The sequence below is a fragment of the Pinus tabuliformis genome, chromosome 6, assembly GCF_031772625.1.
Source record: "Pinus tabuliformis cultivar Carrire ecotype Pingquan chromosome 6, CPIR1, whole genome shotgun sequence".
NCBI classification, from domain to species: domain Eukaryota; kingdom Viridiplantae; phylum Streptophyta; class Pinopsida; order Pinales; family Pinaceae; genus Pinus; species Pinus tabuliformis.
In genome coordinates this window covers 1,491,159,704-1,491,179,123 of record NC_142292.1, presented here as the reverse complement: position 1 = coordinate 1,491,179,123, position 19,420 = coordinate 1,491,159,704, and the positions used below count along the sequence as shown (strand labels likewise).

Below are 19,420 nucleotides of genomic sequence, written 5' to 3'. Positions count from 1 at the left end.
TTCGACTAGCTGTGTTGGTGTACATGCACCTAGATTAGCTCCAGTTAACTTATTGCTTGCATGTGGCACATGTACACATTAACATAAGATAAAGCACACTTAGCTTTAGTTAGCTTTAGTTATTGCATGTACAACTAAGCTTAACTTAGTTGCTTTTATGTATTTATTCTAAAACTAATATTGTAGAATCAATTTTTATTCTTTTCTCAATTCTTTCTCGCTTCCTTCCTTCTCTTGCAAGCTTGTTTATTGTTTTGCAGATCTAGATCTGTGTATCTCAAAAATCTTACAAAAATACAGTTACAATGCCGGAAGAAGGGTTAGGCCAGCCTTTTCTGAAACAAAGAGATGGGAGACGTATTGGGTCTGATGCATATCCTAGTTCTCAGACAGCTCTAGTTGGAGCACAGCTCTCACCCCTAGAGAGTTTGGATTATGAGTAACAACCCATTTTTTTCTTTTTGAATTTGACCCAAAATTGCATTCTTTTGCTTTGTGTATTTATGGCTACTCATAAGTTTTACCTTGTGTGTATAAACGCGCAGAATTATCGAAAACAATTTGTTCAAACAAGATTGGAGATCCAGAACAAATGTAGAAATATTTCAGTACCTAATCCTGAAATGGGCGTTGGCATTTTTGATTGGCCTATTCGTTGGCCTCATTGCGGCCTTTGTGAACCTGGCAATACAAAACATTGCAGGGTTGAAATTCCATATTTCATCTCAATTGATATTGCAGAACAGGTAGAGACTATAGTATGAATTATCTTTACATTTATATCTGAAAGCCTATATTCTGTTTTATCTTTACGCACACATACCCATCTAAACTACTTGGGTATGATATGTAACACAAAGTTCTGAATCTTCATCTGGTTTAGATGGGTTTGTGTTATAGTCCACACCGTCCGTATTTAATATTTAATGGAGGTCATGAATTATATAAACTTAGTGCATAGTTAGGAAGAGAACTATCATTTCTATCTGGATGGTAGATTCTAGAATTTGATAGATAGAACTGAGGTCGAGTAATTGAATCTTTCTTTTTTTTTCCTGAAGAAAAAAACGTTAACTTTTATATATAAAAGTGAGTATTGGTTACATAGTTTTTTTCAAATCAGTTCATGTTGTACCAAGTAAATACATGTAAATCTTGATTTATATCAAAATTCTGCAAATATAAGCCTTAAAAAAACTGCTTTATACTATCAAAATGCCAATTCTTCAGCCGATATAATTCAATCATAGACAGTGTAGAGAAACTGAAAATGTGGAATAAAGGAACAAAAATACAGATGTCTGTTTTCAAAATCTGAAGGGAAAAACAAAGGTAGCAGGATCTAAGTAGCGAATATACTGCCTGAATCAATCCTGAAGTCATGATGGTAAGCAGAATAGTGAATGACCCCTGGAACTGAATCAACTCCTCTTTTCAAAGAATTCTCTTCTACATGTCTGATTCCATAATATTGTTGAAATCCGTAATGAAAATAAGTTCAAGACAAAAGTTGAATCGTGATCAATATGTGTTAGTGTGGATCATAGTCGTAATGTGAATACACCAAATTTTCAGTACAGTAAACATAATTGCGTTAGTGTGGATCATAGTAGTATTGACAAACGAACCAAATTTTTTCCCTTCAGATTATATTCAAGTTAATATCCTAATATTGCTATTATGATGTGGATATACCATGCACCCAAACCATTATATTCAAGTTAATATCCTAATATTGCTATTATGATGTGGATATACCATGCACCCAAACCATATAGATTCAATGCAACCTTACACAGAGAGAAACAAAAACTAATGAAGTAATCCAACCTCGCTGACCTATCAATTCGTTTGTTTATATTGAATTTCTACTAGATGAGTTGTTCTTGACTGCAATAATACTAGTGCTCAATTTTATTGCTTTGACAAATGGTTGAAACGTTTCAATGCAGGTATCTGTTAGCCTTTTCAGTGTTTACAGGCGCTAATTTAGCACTGACTTTATTGGCAGTAGTGCTTACTGCTTATATTGCACCAACAGCAGCAGGGGCCGGTGTGCCAGAAATCAAGGGTTACCTGAATGGGGTGGATCTGCCAGGATTTCTAGGTCCAAATACCCTTTTTGTTAAGGTGTGTACATATCAAGCACAATTAAATTCCCATGAATCATTAAGGTCTGTGAATGGTTAAACAAGATGCCGAGTTCTCTATTCAAGCCCCCATGAAAAATGCAGCTGAAGTATAAGATCATTTGTGTTTACTCAATGGTATTGTGGAAAATGTCCAAAAGCGTAGATGCATATGTGAAAGTCAGAATCTAACGTTTCTCGGATTTCAATTTTTTTAAATGGTTATTAAATCTTGGGTGTGTGCAGGTATTTGGAAGTATATTGGCTGTGTCCGCTGGATTGGTGTTGGGGAAGGAAGGTCCCATGATACACACTGGGTCTTGTATAGCATCTCTGCTGGGTCAGGGTGGCTCAAAACGTTATCATGTAACATGGAGATGGCTGAGGTACATCAAAAATGATCAAGATAGGCCTGATCTTGTCACATGTGGTGCTGCTGCTGGTGTGGCCGCAGCATTCCGTGCGCCAATTGGCAGTGTGGTCTTTGCACTAGAAGAAATATCAACATGGTATGGCAACGTTTACTTTGCTATTCAATTTAAGTGTTTTTGGCTGTATGCTTAAGCAGCTATGCCAGGTATGGATGTGACCTATAATAAAGTAGTATTAAACTATGGAAATGTCTATGACAAAAAGCACTGTGGCACAGAATAGTGACGTTAGTGCATATGCAGCTTATGATTTTATATGAGTAAAACAAAAGGAAAAAAAACGAGTGAGATTGTTAAATTAAAAAATAGAAATAGAATGAAAAATAATTAGAAATTTACGGTTATGGTTAACCTTTTTCATTATTAAGTAGAAGATCTATTTTTTTGAAAATATTACAACTAACCATATATATATATATATAATATTTAAAACATTTTTTTTTCTACAAATATCTAATACCAAAGTAATTTACAAATATCTAATACCAAAGTAATTTAATTAGCAGGAGAGATATATTTTAATGCCCTTCTTATTTTTAATTGTTATATTTATTAGCCGTGATAATGCATAAGTATAAGTGTTGTTTTGGAAATTCAAAAAACAAATAGTCCCAATGGTTTGTTAATGATATTTGCTACCTAATTTCTAAATCCAAAAAATTTAAGAGATATGTCATTATGGTTGACAAGATTACGAATGAGGTGATAACAACAGTAAATGTATTTGTTTTTCTTGTGAATCCATGGTTTTTTTGGCAATGTAATTGTTGATTTGTTGTCAAAAAATAGGAGTTGGATCCTTCTTCACATATGCAAGATCTTTCAAGAATCTTTTGAGCACGTTTTTTTTATGGAGAAGATATTGAGACATCAGGTTTTTTCTTAAAATCTCATGAGATCAAATTTGTACCCAAATGGAAAGCACATCTCCAGATGTTTTTCCTATTATCAATGTTATCAGCAAAATCATTGTCGATATTGAATCAACTACTGGTCCATCATCTTGCTTGCCCAATTTTGTTCATGTTGTAATTGGTGTCTCTGTTAATTTCCATTTGTCGATCATCAACCTCTTTGATATATGTATGGCATATATTTGTTGACATATGAAAAAATCCTTGAGTAGATTGTCTGACTTCAACTCCCAAAAAGTACTTTACGAGACCAAGGTTTGTCATCTCAAATGCTATTTTCATAGTAACCTTGAATTCATCTAACATCAATTTTTCTGTATATACCATGTTATCAATATATTACATTGATTTGATTTGGTATAGGGAGTAGGTTTATTGTTGCTTCTTTTGAATCCATTATTGAGTAAATAGATTCAATTTGATTATAACAAGCTCATGGAGCTTTCTTCAAGCCATACAAGGCCTTTTTCAACTTGTACACTTTGTACTCTTGGCCTTTTATTTCAAATCCAAGTGGTTGATCTACATACACCTCCTCTTCTAGATTTCCATTCAAAAAATTTAACATTACACCCATCTGGTAAAATTGCCATTTTCTACTGGAGCAAAGGTTTCACCATACTCAATACTTTTTTACTTAGCAAATCCTTTGGAAACTAGTCTTGCCTTATATTTCTCTTCTCATCTATTTTTGTCTTATATACACACTTAACACCAATTTGAGTTTTATTAGTTGGGAGATCAATAAGATCCCATATCTCATTCCTTTCAATAGCTTCAATATCTTCATTCATGGCTTATATCCAATGCTCTTCCTTCACTACATCTTCGAAATAAGTAGGCTGATGGGATAATAAGGAAAAATGAACTCGCTGATACATGTCATCACATTGCTTATATATTTCCTTTAAGCTCCTTGTTTTCTAATTTCTTACTAAAGTTATCGACTCACTGCTAGAAAATAGACTATTTATTTGAGTTCCCACTGAATTTACTCTTCTTTTCTTTGCACCTGTAATCTTGACAATCTTGGTGGAGGGACTTGTTGCAATCTTGGAAATATTGGTGGAGAGACTTGCTACCCTAAACTTCCCACCTATTCATTTATTTTGAGAGATGGATTTGTACTACCCATTGCTTCATTCTCTTAGATCACTCCAAGAGTTTTCCTCCAAGGATTTTACATATTTTCTCAGCACACTTTTCTCAGTGACTAGATTATACAACTTGTAGGGTTTGAACAATTCACTACATTTTTTAGCATACTACTTTCCATGTTCATAATGATATGATTATTTTGTTCAACTACTCCATCTTGTTTTGGAGTATATATGTTGGTGAATTGTCTTCTAATTCCTTCTTGTATACAAAATCCTACAAACATCTTTAGTGACATTCTTGTCCTCCATCTCATGTAAGCACTTTGACATATTTGCCATTTTTCTTTTCTTCTATACCCTTTAAATTCTTTGAACATTGTGAATGTCTATGATTTATTTTTGAGGAAATGCACCCAAATTTTCCTGCTAAAATTATCAATAAGAAATAAAACTTCCACAAATAAACTTAGTTTCTATGGGTCCACATAGATCTATGTGGACAAGTTCCAGATGTTCTTTGGTTTTTCATGAGGCCTTTGGAAAATTTCCCCTTTGATGTTTTCTAGGAATGAAACTTTCGCAAGTGATGGTTTGTTCATTGAATATTTTTGTAAGAAATTAAGACTCCTAAAATCTATGTGACTAAAATGCCACTACCAAGTTTCATACATGCTTGAGAAATTTGTGCATATGATTGTGATGGATTTACGCTTCTTAGAATCAATGAAAAATGTGTATTCTTTGTCACTTGGACCTTTGCAACAAGTCTTCTACTGGGTGACTTATCTAAGATTGTGTATGTGGAGTCTTTGAATCTAACATCATAACCATGTTGATTCAACTATCTAATACTTAACAAACTGTGTCAAAGATTTGTTACATAAAAGGCATTAAGAATATATTTCTATTCACTTTTCTTAGTCATAACAAGCGGAACATCTTTGCATATCATTAGAGGTGTTTTGAGGTAAAAAAGTGGGCCTTAAAATGAATAATGTACTAATAAAATCAACATTAAGAAAACCAATAGGATTCTAGATAATGATGTCATCACCAAGGGAGAATATTTTGGAGGGAAAAGAAGAAAACTATTTTTTTAATCATATTCTTGTCTTATCTCCTCGTAGCTTTACTCAAATTTCGAATGTGTACACTCATTAGATGGGGAATTAGATTTTGCATCGATCGAGTACCCACTCTGCATATTTTTTAGCAGATCAACACCAAGAAAAATTCAAAATACATGCAAGAACATGTTTTTGAATTTTTCTTGGTGTTAATCTACTAAAGAATATGCAGAGTGGGTACTCGTTGGATGCAAAATCTAATTCCACATCCAACAAGCGCACGCACTTGAAATGTGAGTAGACCTAAAAGGAGATAAGTAGAAAATACAATAAAAAAGTATAATTTTGTATTTTAATTCATAACTTTTATTTTATTAATTTTTAATATTATTTTATTGTTTTCCTTAGAAGGCCCATTTTATACCTCAAAATTATCCTAATGGGTTTTGACATGATACTCATCTCCTAATGTAATTTAAAATTGAACATAGCTATCAATACTAAAAGATGTTTTTTTGTCATCTCTATGTGATTGTTGCAACCACTATCCAACAATCGAAGATACTTCTTGTGATCTTCTTCAGTGATTTGACATGAAATGAATATTGACTCATATGTCCCTTCTTCATTATTGAAGATAGTAGTTTCACCCTTGTTCAAACCTAATTGTTTCTTTCTGCATTAACTTTCATCGTGTCCATATATTTTGCAATAATAACATTGTACCCTAAACTTGTTCGTTTATCTTCTACCTCTTCCTCTCCAATTCTGAGAGTGATGAGGCTAATTTGATTGTCCTAAATTTTCTAGTGTAGTTCTTCCTTTTGCTTGATGACTAATTCTTCCTCTTTGACCTCTGTCTCTACATCTACCATTGGATTCTTCAGTCTCTGAAGACAATTCCTAAAGACTCCTTCTATGTTTATTCTTGATTCATGGGATAAAATATATCTAATTAATTCTTTTACTATTAGTTATAATAGATCTTTGGACTATTCTATGACAACGAAAACCATCTCAAACTTCATAGGTAGACTCTGAGATCATTTTTGACATTTTTATGGTCTACAATAATCTTTCTATGAGTCCTGAGCTTATTTACAACTCCGGTTACTCTTGTCATGGATTAGTCCATGTTCTATGCCTCCTTCATTTTCAATGTTTCAAACTCTCTGGCTAGAGTGTGAAGCTTCACATTCTTCACTTTGTCATTATGCTGATATGCTAACTCCAAAATATTTCAGGGTTACTTTGTACTAGATTCTCCCATTACCTTGGGAAAAATTGAGTTATTTACTGAACCCTGGATCCAGACCTTGACCTTGTTATTTTTTTCCTCTTATTTCTACAATTTAATTTTCTAGGAATTATACATGACCTATTGGGCTCTAAGAAACCATTCTCCATTAGTTCCCAACCTTCTTGTACTGGTAGAAAAATGTTCATTTTCTTAATCAAAACCTCAAAAGTTTTACCAATAAAAACCGGTTCATGTTGCCCTATATTACTTATACATACCATTTTTAAATTTACAGAATGCCAAAATTCACTTTAAAATCAAGAATGAAAACAAAACAAATTCACAAGAATCAAAACCTATGATTACACGACGTTGCTACTTAAAACTATAGTTGAATCAACACTGCCCTTTGATGAAGAGTGCACAATTAATAATCTTAATAATGCAAAGGATATAACTTCAAAATAGGTCAATATAATTAAAACCCACTTTAAAAATACCTCCCAAATAAAGTTCTCAATAAGTAATATGAGGAATATGATGTATACTGGGAATATCTAATAATCCAGTGATCCATGTGAGGCCAATTAATTTTGTAATGATCCACTGATCCATGTGAGGCCAATTAAACCAATGATTTAGGTGAATTTAATAACATACCTTTTAGAAAAAAATCTTCAGACCTGACCTTCACAGCTCTTCATATTTACCAGCATTTACCAAATCCTTGTGCTCTAGAATGAAACAATAGTGGCAGCTCAAGGCAGCGGCAGCTGCAGTTAGTGGAAGTAAAAGCAAATGGTTCTGGCTCAAGGATGGGCGTCTTCCCTGTAGCGGCTTTATAGATAGTGAAAGCTGCTCGTGAGCTAGCAACTCTGCAAAGTAGCAACTTGGCTCTTCTAAAGGAATGGCTTGAATCTATTAACGACAGCTTAGTAGATCTGCTAATCAAGGACAACTCACTTTTCCCTTGACCTCATGCTCTGATCTATCTCCTTCACAATTTACGTCTGTTAAATATCATGTTAAAATCACAAACAGAGCAAGGAATGAAAAAGAATTGGAAACTCATGGGATTCTTAATACTGAAAATCTTAGGATAAACAACTTTCTTAAAAGGAACTCTACGACTAACAACTTTGTAGAAATATCTAGGATTTAAAAGAACTCTAAGACCAACAACTTTGTAGAAATATCTAGGATTAACAACTTTCTAAAATAGACTCACAAGTAACTGCGAGACTATCTCAATTTACAGGAAAGATTATATTTTAACAAAGATATTGATTTTGAATGCTTTCTCAGGTGGCGGAGTGCTCTTCTTTGAAGGACATTTCTCACGACAACAGTGGTTGCTGTGGTGCTGAAGGCGTTTATAAATTATTGTGAAAGTGGTAACTGTGGCCTCTTTGGAAATGGTGGCTTGATATTGTTTGATGTGAGCTCTGTGAAGGTCGAGTATGTTGGAATTTTCTGATAAATTCCATAACAGACAAACAAAAAATTGCTCTGTTTTTGCACTCTGTCTTTTGCACAGAAAAACTGAAAATTGTTTTCTGGAAATGGTGTTGCAGCAACACAGTTTGGTGTTGCAGCAACGTAGATTGGTGTTGCAGCAATGGTGAATAACACTCTGTTTTTGACACAGAAAAATACTCTGTTTTTAACTCAGAAAACAGAAAAATTCGTTCTCTGGAAATGGTGTTGCAGCAACGTAGTTTGGTGTTGCAGCAACGCTGTAACTGGTGTAACAACAACAGAAAAAAAAAACTTGTATTTATTAAAAATAAACTAACTGTTACAGGAATTTCACAACATCTATTGCTGAATATCTTCCTCAGGGATTCACTAAGGAACGCTTCTGTTCCACACAGATAAACATCTGTTAAACAAATTTCATTCAAATATCTGCACTGTTGTGCATTTTTCCCTTTCTGCTCTCTGTTGCGCTGTTGCATCTACTCCTGCTGTGCACTGCTGTGCGTTTCACTATCTGGCAAGTATTTTCTTCACGTTGCTGCATGCTCTCCTCTGCTCTTTATCAATCTGCTGCTAACCTTTTAAACTGAACTGCTGTGTGATGCATTTATATGTAAAAACATATCTAATTTAGATAATAAATTATTACAAAATATCTTCTAATGCCTATCTCTGAATTTATTGCAGCAAGGCGGTGATGCTTCTATCAAAAAACAAGTCGGCTGTCTGCAAGGGAATTCAATTGAAACTTTAATGCATATTAATGTGCAAAAATATCGGGCTTGACTTTAAGGCATCGAACACGCTTGAGTATTTACTGCAAATCCAGCTGTTCATTGTTGCAGTTGGAATTAAATTCCAACACTCCCCCTTAATTTCAACTGCTGCATACCTAGACATTTCCTGAAATGATCAAAACCTTTCTTTGCTAATGGTTTTATCAAGATGTCAGCAAGCTGATCCTCTATTTTGCAGTGCTGCAAAACAATCTCACCATTGTTAACCAATTCACGTATGAAGTGAAATTTGGTGTCTATGTGCTTTGTTCTTTTATGAAAAATAGAGTTTTTAGACAATGTTATTGCTGAGCTATTGTCACAGTAAATGGTTGTGCCCTTTTCTTGTTCATGACACAAATCTCTGAGAACTCTTCTCAGCCATACTGCTTGGCATGTTGCTGCTGTTGCTGCCACATACTCTGCCTCTACTGTTGACAAAGACACAACTGGTTGCTTCTTGGAAGCCCATGAGATGGCTCCCGATCCCATATGAAACACATATCCCGATGTGCTTTTCCTATCATCAACACTTCCAGCCCAATCACTGTCAGTGTAACCTGTCAACATGAAACTTTCAGAAGAGGAGTATAAAATACCATACCCCTTCATTCCATTCACATACCTTAGAATCCTCTTGGCTCCCTGCCAATGAGTCTCTTTCGGTCTTTCCATAAATCTGGAAATTAAACTCACAGCGTGCATAATGTCCGGCCTAGTTGCAGTCAAGTACATAAGGCTGCCAACTATGCTCTTGTACAGTTTTGGATCAAAATATTTGCTGCTATCTTCTTTGGTCAATTTCAACCCCACTACAGTTGGAGTCACAGCTGCTTTGCTGTTCTGCATGTTAAATCTCTTCAACACTGCTTCTACATATTTATCTTGAGAAATGAAAACACCATTTTCACTTTGGTCTACTTCAATTCCAAGAAAATATCTTAAGAAGCCCAAGTCAGTCATTTCAAATTCACTCTTCATGACTGCTTTAAAATCAGCAATGAGAGAAGCATCATTGCTAGTAAAAATCAAATCATCTACATATAAAACAACAATAATAATCTTACTGTCATTCTGTTTTATGTAGAGTGTGGGTTCACCATCACACTTATCAAACCCATTCTCAATCAGATAAGCATCAATTCTACTGTACCATGCTCTTGGAGCTTGCTTCAGCCCATAAAGAGCCTTCTTCAGTTTACAAACTTTATGCTCTTGGCCTTCAACTTCATAGCCCGGAGGTTGATCAACATAAACCTCTTCTTTTAACACTCCATTCAGGAATGCAGATTTAACATCCATCTGATAAATCTTCCATTTGTGTTGTGCTGCAATAGACAACACTGTTCTCACTGTTTCCATCCTTGCTACTGGTGCAAAGGTTTCATCATAGTCTTTGCCTTGCTGCTGCTTGTAGCCTTTCACAACAAGCCTTGCTTTGTGCCTGTCAATCTTACCTTCAGCATTACTTTTGGTCTTATAGACCCACTTAACTCCAATGGCATCTTTGCCTTCAGGGAGGTCCACTAACTCCCATGTTTTACTCTTCTCAATTGCACCAATTTCTTCATTCATTGCTTCAATCCATTTATCTTCATTTACAGCATCTTCAAAATGGATTGGGTCATCAATATGACAATACAAAGCGAATAATGAATTCATACCGGTATTGTTACTTACCTCTCCTTGTTCATAAATCTCATTTAGATTTCTGAATCTTGGTCTTCTTGGTGTGCTTGGAGTTCCATCCGAACTTGAGGGTATATCTGATCCCTGTGGTGTTTCAGCAACAGTTGTTTGTGGTGTAACAGCAACTGTTCTTCCTTGACTTCTCAAGGCTGTTCGAATTCTAGCTTGTGGTGTGGTTTGTTGTACTTGCTGTGGTGGAGGAGGAGCCACCAAGGAAGGATTATTTGCTACTGTCCCTTCCTCTTGTTCTTCATGAGACACAATTGTCTTCACATTCACTGTTTTTTCCAAGCTTCCATCCCAAGCTTCATCTTCAATGAACTGCACATCTCTGCTTACTATTAATTTCTTGGTGGATGGATTATAGAGTTTGTATGCTTTTGACTCATCACAATAGCCAATAAAGACACACTTCTCCCCCTTACTATCAAGCTTTTGCCTTAGCTGATCCGGTACATGTGCATATGCAACACAACCAAATACTCTCATGTGAGTGACAGTTTGTTTTTTACCACTCCATGCCTCTTCTGGTATTCTGTTCATGACAGCTTTAGTTGGGCATCTATTCAAGATATAAACTGCGCAAGTAACAGCTTCTGCCCAATACTCATGCGGCAAATGTTTTGCCTTCAGCATACTTCTGACCATGTCAAGAATGGTCCTATTCTTTCTTTCAACAACACCGTTTTGCTGAGGTGTATACCTTGTGGTGAACTGCTTTTGTATGCCATTCTCTCTGCAAAAACGCAGAAAGTCTTGGGAGATGTACTCTCCTCCTCTATCTGTTCTGAGCACTTTGATATAATGCCCACACTGCTTTTCAACAAGAGTTTTGAAGTGGCAGAATTTCTCAAACACTTCATTCTTCTGTTTCAGCATATACACCCATGTCTTTCTGGTGTAATCATCAATAAAAGTTAAAACATATTTATTTCCAGCAAATGATGGTATTTGCATCGGTCCACACACATCAGAGTGAACAATTTCCAAGGGTGCTTTTGCCCTTATACTCTTTCCTACTGGAAAGCTTTCTTTGTGTTGCTTGCCCAAGATGCAGCCTTCACAAAGGCTGTCCGGTTTCTCAATCAACGGAAATCCCTTTACCATTCCCTTTTTGTGCAACAAATTCAGGCCTCCAAAATTGAGATGTCCAAATCTCAAATGCCACAACCAATTCACATCTTTCACTTGTTCCTGAAAGACTTCTTGTGTTACAGCCACAATAGTTCTGCCTTCCTTCAAATCTGCCCTGAGTTTGAGAGGAAACATTCTATTGCTGGTCATCTGCACCTGTGCAATGATCTTCTTACTTGGAGGTATGTCTCTGATAGTACACAAATCATCTTTGAAGAACACGTTGTAACCTTTGTTTATGAGCTGTCCAATGCTCAAAAGATTACATTTCAGACCAGGTACATAGTATACCTCTGGCACAATCATCTGTTCTCCATTTTTTGCTCGAATACTGACTCTGCCCTTACCCTTGACAGATATCTTATCATCAGTCCCTGTTGTTACCTCAGATTTCACATTTTCATCCAGATTGGCAAACATTGCAATATTTCCAGTCATGTGATTACTACAACCTGAGTCTAAGAACCAAAAATCTTCTTGTTTGTCTTGTGCTATGTTACATGTTAACAACATGTTCTTTGGGTTCTTATCCTCTTCATTTGCAAAATTAGCATTCTGCCTATTATTCATGTCATTTTGTTTTTTCTTGCATTCATTGGCGTAGTGCCCAAATTTTTTACAATAATGACATTGGACTTGGGATTTGTCATACCTTTGTCCATGAGCTTGCTGTTTGCTTGAACCTTCAGCTTGGTTCTGATTGCAGCTCCTTCCGCTTGTGCTAGCAGGATAATTTCTGCCTCTGTTTTGGCTTCTTCCACGACCTCTGTTATTTGCTCTGCCTCGACCTCTTCTTTGGCCAAAAGACATCTGAGTCTTGAATGCTTGCTCAAACGAGGAATCTATTCCTCTACTCAGTCTGTGTTCATGAGACAACAGAGAAGCACTCAGCTCATCTACTGTGAACTGTGAGAGATCTTTTGTTTCTTCTATTGCTACCACAATAGATTCAAACCTTGAGGGTAAACATCTCAAGATTTTCTCTACAATCCTTCTATCTTCAAGAATCTCACCATGAGATCTTATCTAGGTTATCAAGCCAATAACCTAAGTGAAGAATGAATCTATTGTATCAGATTCCTTCATGCTGAGATTTTCAAAGTCTCTCCTCAACATCTGCAACTTTGCAGTCTTCACCTTCTCCATGCCTTGATAGGCAGTCTTGAGAATATCCCATGCCTCCTTAGATTTTGTTGCTGCTGCAATCCGCGGAAAAACACTTTCATGTACTGATTGGAAGAGGAAAAAGAGGGCTTTGGCATCCTTCTTTCTGTCGCCCTTCAACTGGTCTCTTTCTGCTACTGTCAAAGCAGCCAGTGTTGTTGCATCTGTAGGTTCAGCATAGCCAGTTTCAACCAGCTCCCATATTCCTTGAGAAGCAAACAATGCTTTCATTGTTATGGACCAATAACTGTGATTTTTCCCATTAAACTGTGGCAGTTGGGAATTTGTCAAACCTGTTCCAGCATCTGCCATCTTAACCAGTATTGGTAAAGAAGAGATACTGACTGTAAAATGAAAACAAGCAAAAACTTTCTCTGCTGGAAAAAATTCTGCTCAACAAGCTTCTTACAGCTCCTACAGTGAAAAACAAGCTCTGTTTTTGACTCACTGAGTGCCTAGACCAGCTCTGATACCATGTTGGAATTTTCTGATAAATTCCATAACAGACAGACAAAAAATTGCTCTGTTTTTGCACTCTGCTTTTTGCACAGAAAAACTGAAAATTGTTTTCTGGAAATGGTGTTGCAGCAACGTAGATTGGTGTTGCAGCAACGGTGAATAACACTCTGTTTTTGACACAGAAAAATACTCTGTTTTTAACTCAGAAAACAGAAAAATTCGTTCTCTGGAAATGGTGTTGCAGCAACGTAGTTTGGTGTTGCAGCAACGCTGTAACTGGTGTAACAGCAACGGTGACGGTGTAACAGCAACAGAAAAAAAAAACTTGTATTTATTAAAAATAAACTAACTGTTACAGGAATTTCACAACATCTATTGCTGAATATCTTCCTCAGGGATTCACTAAGGAACGCTTCTGTTCCACATAGATAAACATCTGTTAAACAAATTTCATTCAAATATCTGCATTGTTATGCGTTTTTCCCTTTCTGCTCTCTATTGCGCTGTTGCATCTACTCCTACTGTGCACTGCTGTGCGTTTCACTATCTGGCAAGTATTTTCTTCACGCTGCTGCGTGCTCTCCTCTGCTCTCTATCAATCTGCTGCTAACCTTTTAAACTGAACTGCTGTGTGATGCATTTATATGTAAAAACATATCTAATTTAGATAATAAAGTATTACAAAATATCTTCTAATGCCTATCTCTGAATTTATTGCAGCAAGGCGGTGATGCTTCTATCAAAAAACAAGTCGGCTGTCTGCAGGGAAATTCAATTGAAACTTTAATGCATATTAATGTGCAAAAATATCGGGCTTGACTTTAAGGCATCGAACACGCTGGAGTATTTACTGCAAATCCAGCTGTTCATTGTTGCAGTTGGAATTAAATTCCAACAGTATCGGTTTATTGATCTGCTTCCTGTAGTGATACTTGGAGTTATGGGAGGAATATTGGGAGCTGTCTTCAACTACATTCTTGAGAAGACTCTGAGGCTCTACGCCCTCATCAATTAGTACGTAGATTTAGATACTGTGATTGTTTTAGTGTCTTAGAGCTGGTTTCCAATTTGCAAAATCTGTGGACTTTGTGTAGAGTGTTCATGAATAGCATTGGTATATGTCTTTGATGCACGAAAGGACCTATATCCAAAGTTCTTCTTGCCTGTGGTGTTTCCATCTTTACATCTTGTTGGCTATTTGGACTTCCATGGCTAGCAAAATGCAAGCCTTGTCCGACAGCGAAAATGATCAGCGGAGAATGTCCTAGCACTAACATTAAAGGAAACTTCAAGCCATTTCATTGTCCAGCAGGTCATTACAATGACCTTGCGAGCTTGCTTTTCAACACAAATGATGGTGCTATTAAAAATATCTTCAGCTCTGACACAGGAGATGAGTTTCATCAATCATCACTCATGCTTTACTTTGTAACTATTTTTTCACTGGGACTCTTCACATATGGCCTTGCAATTCCAGCGGGTCTCTTCATACCCATAATCTCAATGGGTTCTGCATATGGGCGTTCCCTTGGAGAGCTGATTGGATCCTTCACAGACATTGATCAGGGGCTTTATGCTGTGCTTGGTGCAGCTTCTTTTCTTGGGGGCTCAATGAGGATGACAGTTTCACTGTGTGTTATTCTTTTGGAGCTAACAAATAATCTTTTATTACTCCCTTTTATTATGTTGGTCCTACTAATATCAAAGACAATAGCCGATTCCTTCAACAGCAGTGTGTATGACAAGATTGTGCACTTGAAGGGGTTTCCATTCTTGGAAAGACATCCTGAACCATATATGAGAAACCTAACTGCTGGTGATGTTGTTAGAGGTCCTTTGGTAACCTTGTCTGGAATAGAGAAAGTTGGAAACATTGTCCAGATTTTGATGAATACTCGACACAATGGATTCCCAGTCATAGATGAACCTCCACTATTAGAAAAGCCAGTCTTCCATGGCCTTGCCCTCAGGTCACATTTGTTGGTTTTGCTGAAGAGGAAAGAGTTTCAACCTTCACAGTTTATTGTTTCTGGAGAATTAATGGAGAAATTCTTTTTTGTGGACTTTGCGAAACAGGGTTCAGGCAGAGGTCTGAAGATTGAAGACATAGAAATAAGTGAAGAGGAACGGGAAATGTATGTTGATTTACATCCATTCTGCAATACCTCACCGTACGCTGTTGTGGAGACCTCATCATTGACAAAGGCATTTTCCCTTTTCCAGCATCTAGGCTTGCGGCATCTCTGTGTGGTGCCTAAAGAATCAGGGGTAAGTGTTTATTGATAGAATTACCAGACATTTTATAGTCTTTGTCACTCTTTCAGCTTATCAACAATATCACATGTTTTTACACATTCTATCCTGATCTTTCAAAAGAACTATGTTAAGTACAACTACAAATCTGTTTGGAGAACACCCTTAATGACATACAGTAAGCATCACTGGTAGCTTTGCGTTGGAATTCATTAACTATTCCTCATTTCTGTCCATGCCATTACAGTTTAATAATTTTCCGTAGTGTGTACTCATTCTTGTTTCCTTTCTTTTGCAGAGATCTCCAGTTGTTGGGATACTAACTCGGCATGACTTTATGCCTGCCCATATCTTTGGCCTTCATCCTTATCTTGAAGAAAGGAAACCAAAGAGGTTCGGATCATAGCCATCTCTATTAAAACAGCAGCCAAGTGACTTCTAGCTAAAATAATTGAAGAGCTGTGAAGAGATAATTGTGTCAGATGTAATATCATTACCGAAAACTTTTTTGGAGGATACATTTTGCATAATTTAAGCCTTGAGTTCGCTAAGGTGATAGGTTTTCAGAGAGAGAACTTGTAATACTGTTCTAGAAAATGTTGCAATCTTTTATGTAACGCATAAAGAAGCATACAATTCAGCTGAAATGTACCTAGAAAAAACTTCAAGTAGTACTTAAATCAATGTAACAATTTGGTCAATCTTTTAAATACAAAATTAAGTAGAGGGCAAATTTCTAAAACAAAAATTGGTGTAATGTTTTGAAATATTATTTTATTAATAAGCTTTTTATTGAAGTATAGCAGTCTGAACATTAATTTTACAATTTTTTCTTGAGAATTTGATGGAAAATAGCCAATTGGTAGATAACTAGCCTATAAAATTTTATATTTTCCATGTTATTGCGCAGTGCTGATATATAGGCCCTAGTTTGAAATTGGCCAGTCTAAAATGTGGCGTTCTTCTCTTGCATCAGATGGATCTGGGCACCTGGATCCTAACTCCTGGAAACTGATAATAATCTATTCTTCATAAGTTCTGGGATTTACAGAGCATCCCGAGGCTGACGTTAACTCTGTTTCTTCATAGTGGCACTGCCATTCATAGAAATCTTTTGAATGTGCATCATCGTAGTGATATTCTGGTTGTTTTACAGTTTTCATTGAAGAAAAACTGAAGTTGATTAGAGATTATTTGCTTTCAAAATGGTTGGGTTTTGGATATGATCATCCAGCCTGATAAAAGCACAGGAAATTAAGATTGAAATTCATTAAACCTCAGCGAATTTCATGTGAAGGAGGTTATTACTAAAAGTATTCACTGCTAATCATACATCTTCTATCTCAGTGTGTTTTCAAAACAGTGGACAAAGTTGGTTACCTTTAATAAGCTCTTGAGGTGATTAACAGCTCCGGTCTGGCCATGGGCTGCTGGTGATCCAGTCAATTCTTTAAGATGATAAATACTTCTGTTGAAAATTCTCCTTATTGAACATTAAAAATTCTGTCATAAAAAGATGTAGAGTACTAAGTGCCACCAGCCTGAGCTCCGGAACTAAGAGCCCACAAGAGAGGATTATATGACACATTCCGCAAATTCAAATTCACTTACACTATTTTACTTAGTGCAGAAAGGGCTTACTCTTATTCTCATTTCATTTGGAACACGTACAAAGCATCATAGCTAAATACTCTAAAATGAAATGATTAAGATAAGTTTTTTTTTTAATATTTAGAATGTTCTTTTCTCGTAAACCTAATAAAAAATATCTTTTCCACTTCTCAATATTTTTTTATTTTCATAATTTTATTTAATCATTTATTAAAGATATATCATAAAAAAATCAATTCATGGATCTTTAAGAATTTTTTTTTAAGAATATTTTCACTTATATTACGTCTTTTTGGCAAAAATCAATGGACGAATTCTTTCTCACTAGAAATCAAGAACACAAATTAAAAACAATTCATAAAAGAGAGATTTTATTAAATCATCTCTTACCTCAAATGCATAATAAAGCCCCCATATAGAGTAGCTAACTATTCAACTAGGATGATAAAAATGTCTATATAAATTTACAATTCACATTAATTATTTATGTTGAAAATAATAATGCATTAGAACACTAATATTTATTGATTAATTTCATCTTAGCTTTTTAAGTAATCAATTTTTTACAATTAATTATAACATTGAGAATTTTAAAATAATTTTATAATTATTTAGCAATTTGTTTTTAGCATTCTGATCTTATTTCTTACTCTAGCTTTAACAATCTCTTAAATTCATGGATATTTAATCATTATTTCTTGTGGATTTTTTTCAGCCAATTCATGGATATTTTAAGCGTTATTTCTTGTAGATTTTTTTCATACATATGACAACTAGCTAGTAAAAATGGATTGAACGTCTCTTTCTTATTAAGAATTAAAAAAACACTATAAATTTTTATGAGAGAGATTTCATTAAATTTTTGTTGCCTCATATACATAATAATATTCTATATATAATCAAATAAAAACTCTAAAAATATTTACAGAAATTTACAAATAACACTAACTATTTAAATTTAAAATAATAATACATTAGAACATTGACATTTTCCTCACTAAATTTACTATTAAATCTGTCTAACCAATTCTTTACTATCAATAATAACAACAAATTAAAAAAATATTAATATAATTGCATTGTTTATCCAAAACCGCTAAAATAAATTCACTAGGTTATTACTGATTCCATTGCCTATTAGAATGGTGGTTAGTTCTTTAAAATAAAAAAATGTAATGCATTTTCAATGGTGTAAATATGAGGCTTGTTTAGAAAAACAAGTCCAAAGAAAGAACGTTAGTCCAACATCATTTTATAGGTTGGCAATAACTCTCCTTTAATTGTATGAATAATTAATATAAGTTCCTTTTGATGATATGAAACAACTAATATATTTTTATATAAAATAAATCGATATTAAAAATATAATTAAGACGAAAAAGTTTGAATTCCATATATTATAAAAAGCTTCAACCCTTCCGCTCGTAATTCTGAATCGAAAATATAATAAAATTTGAATTTTATTTTGCATAAAGCAATTGGATCAACTAGATTAACCATTAACTTAACAAAACTCGGTAAATTTAACTCTAACATATTGTTAAATTAATATCACGGTTTTTCCAAACCCAGAACAATTAGTAAAACCACGTCATATAATAATAAAAGCAGAGTGTAAATTTAATAATTATGCAAAAATTGATAGCTTTATCTCTAAGAATATTTCAAACCATGAAATCTTTTTGTTAAATGTTTCAATGAAGCTTGACCAAGTAAAACGTCATTGATCTAAAGAAAGCATTCCTTGCAATGGCTACCATGTTTTTCTGTTATGTTTTTCCAGAAGATCTTTCCAAGCTGAGAAGTCGTTTTAAAAAGATTTCCTTATGGATATATTAAGGGGATATGGGTAGACTGAGTGTAATGGTTTGCAGAGAGAGAGCGAACTTCTGAAAAGGAAACCCAACAGAGCAATTTCCTGCTTTTTAAATCTTGAAACTTTTACATACACCACTTTGACGTGGTCTAAGGGAA

General features: G+C 35.0%; 1 pseudogene; it reads left to right on the top strand.

Moving 5' to 3' along the window:
• The first annotated feature begins 305 nt into the window (after nucleotides 1–305).
• LOC149264303 (putative chloride channel-like protein CLC-g) lies at nucleotides 306–16,241 on the top strand (annotated as a pseudogene).
• Nucleotides 16,242–19,420: the final 3,179 nt, after the last annotated feature.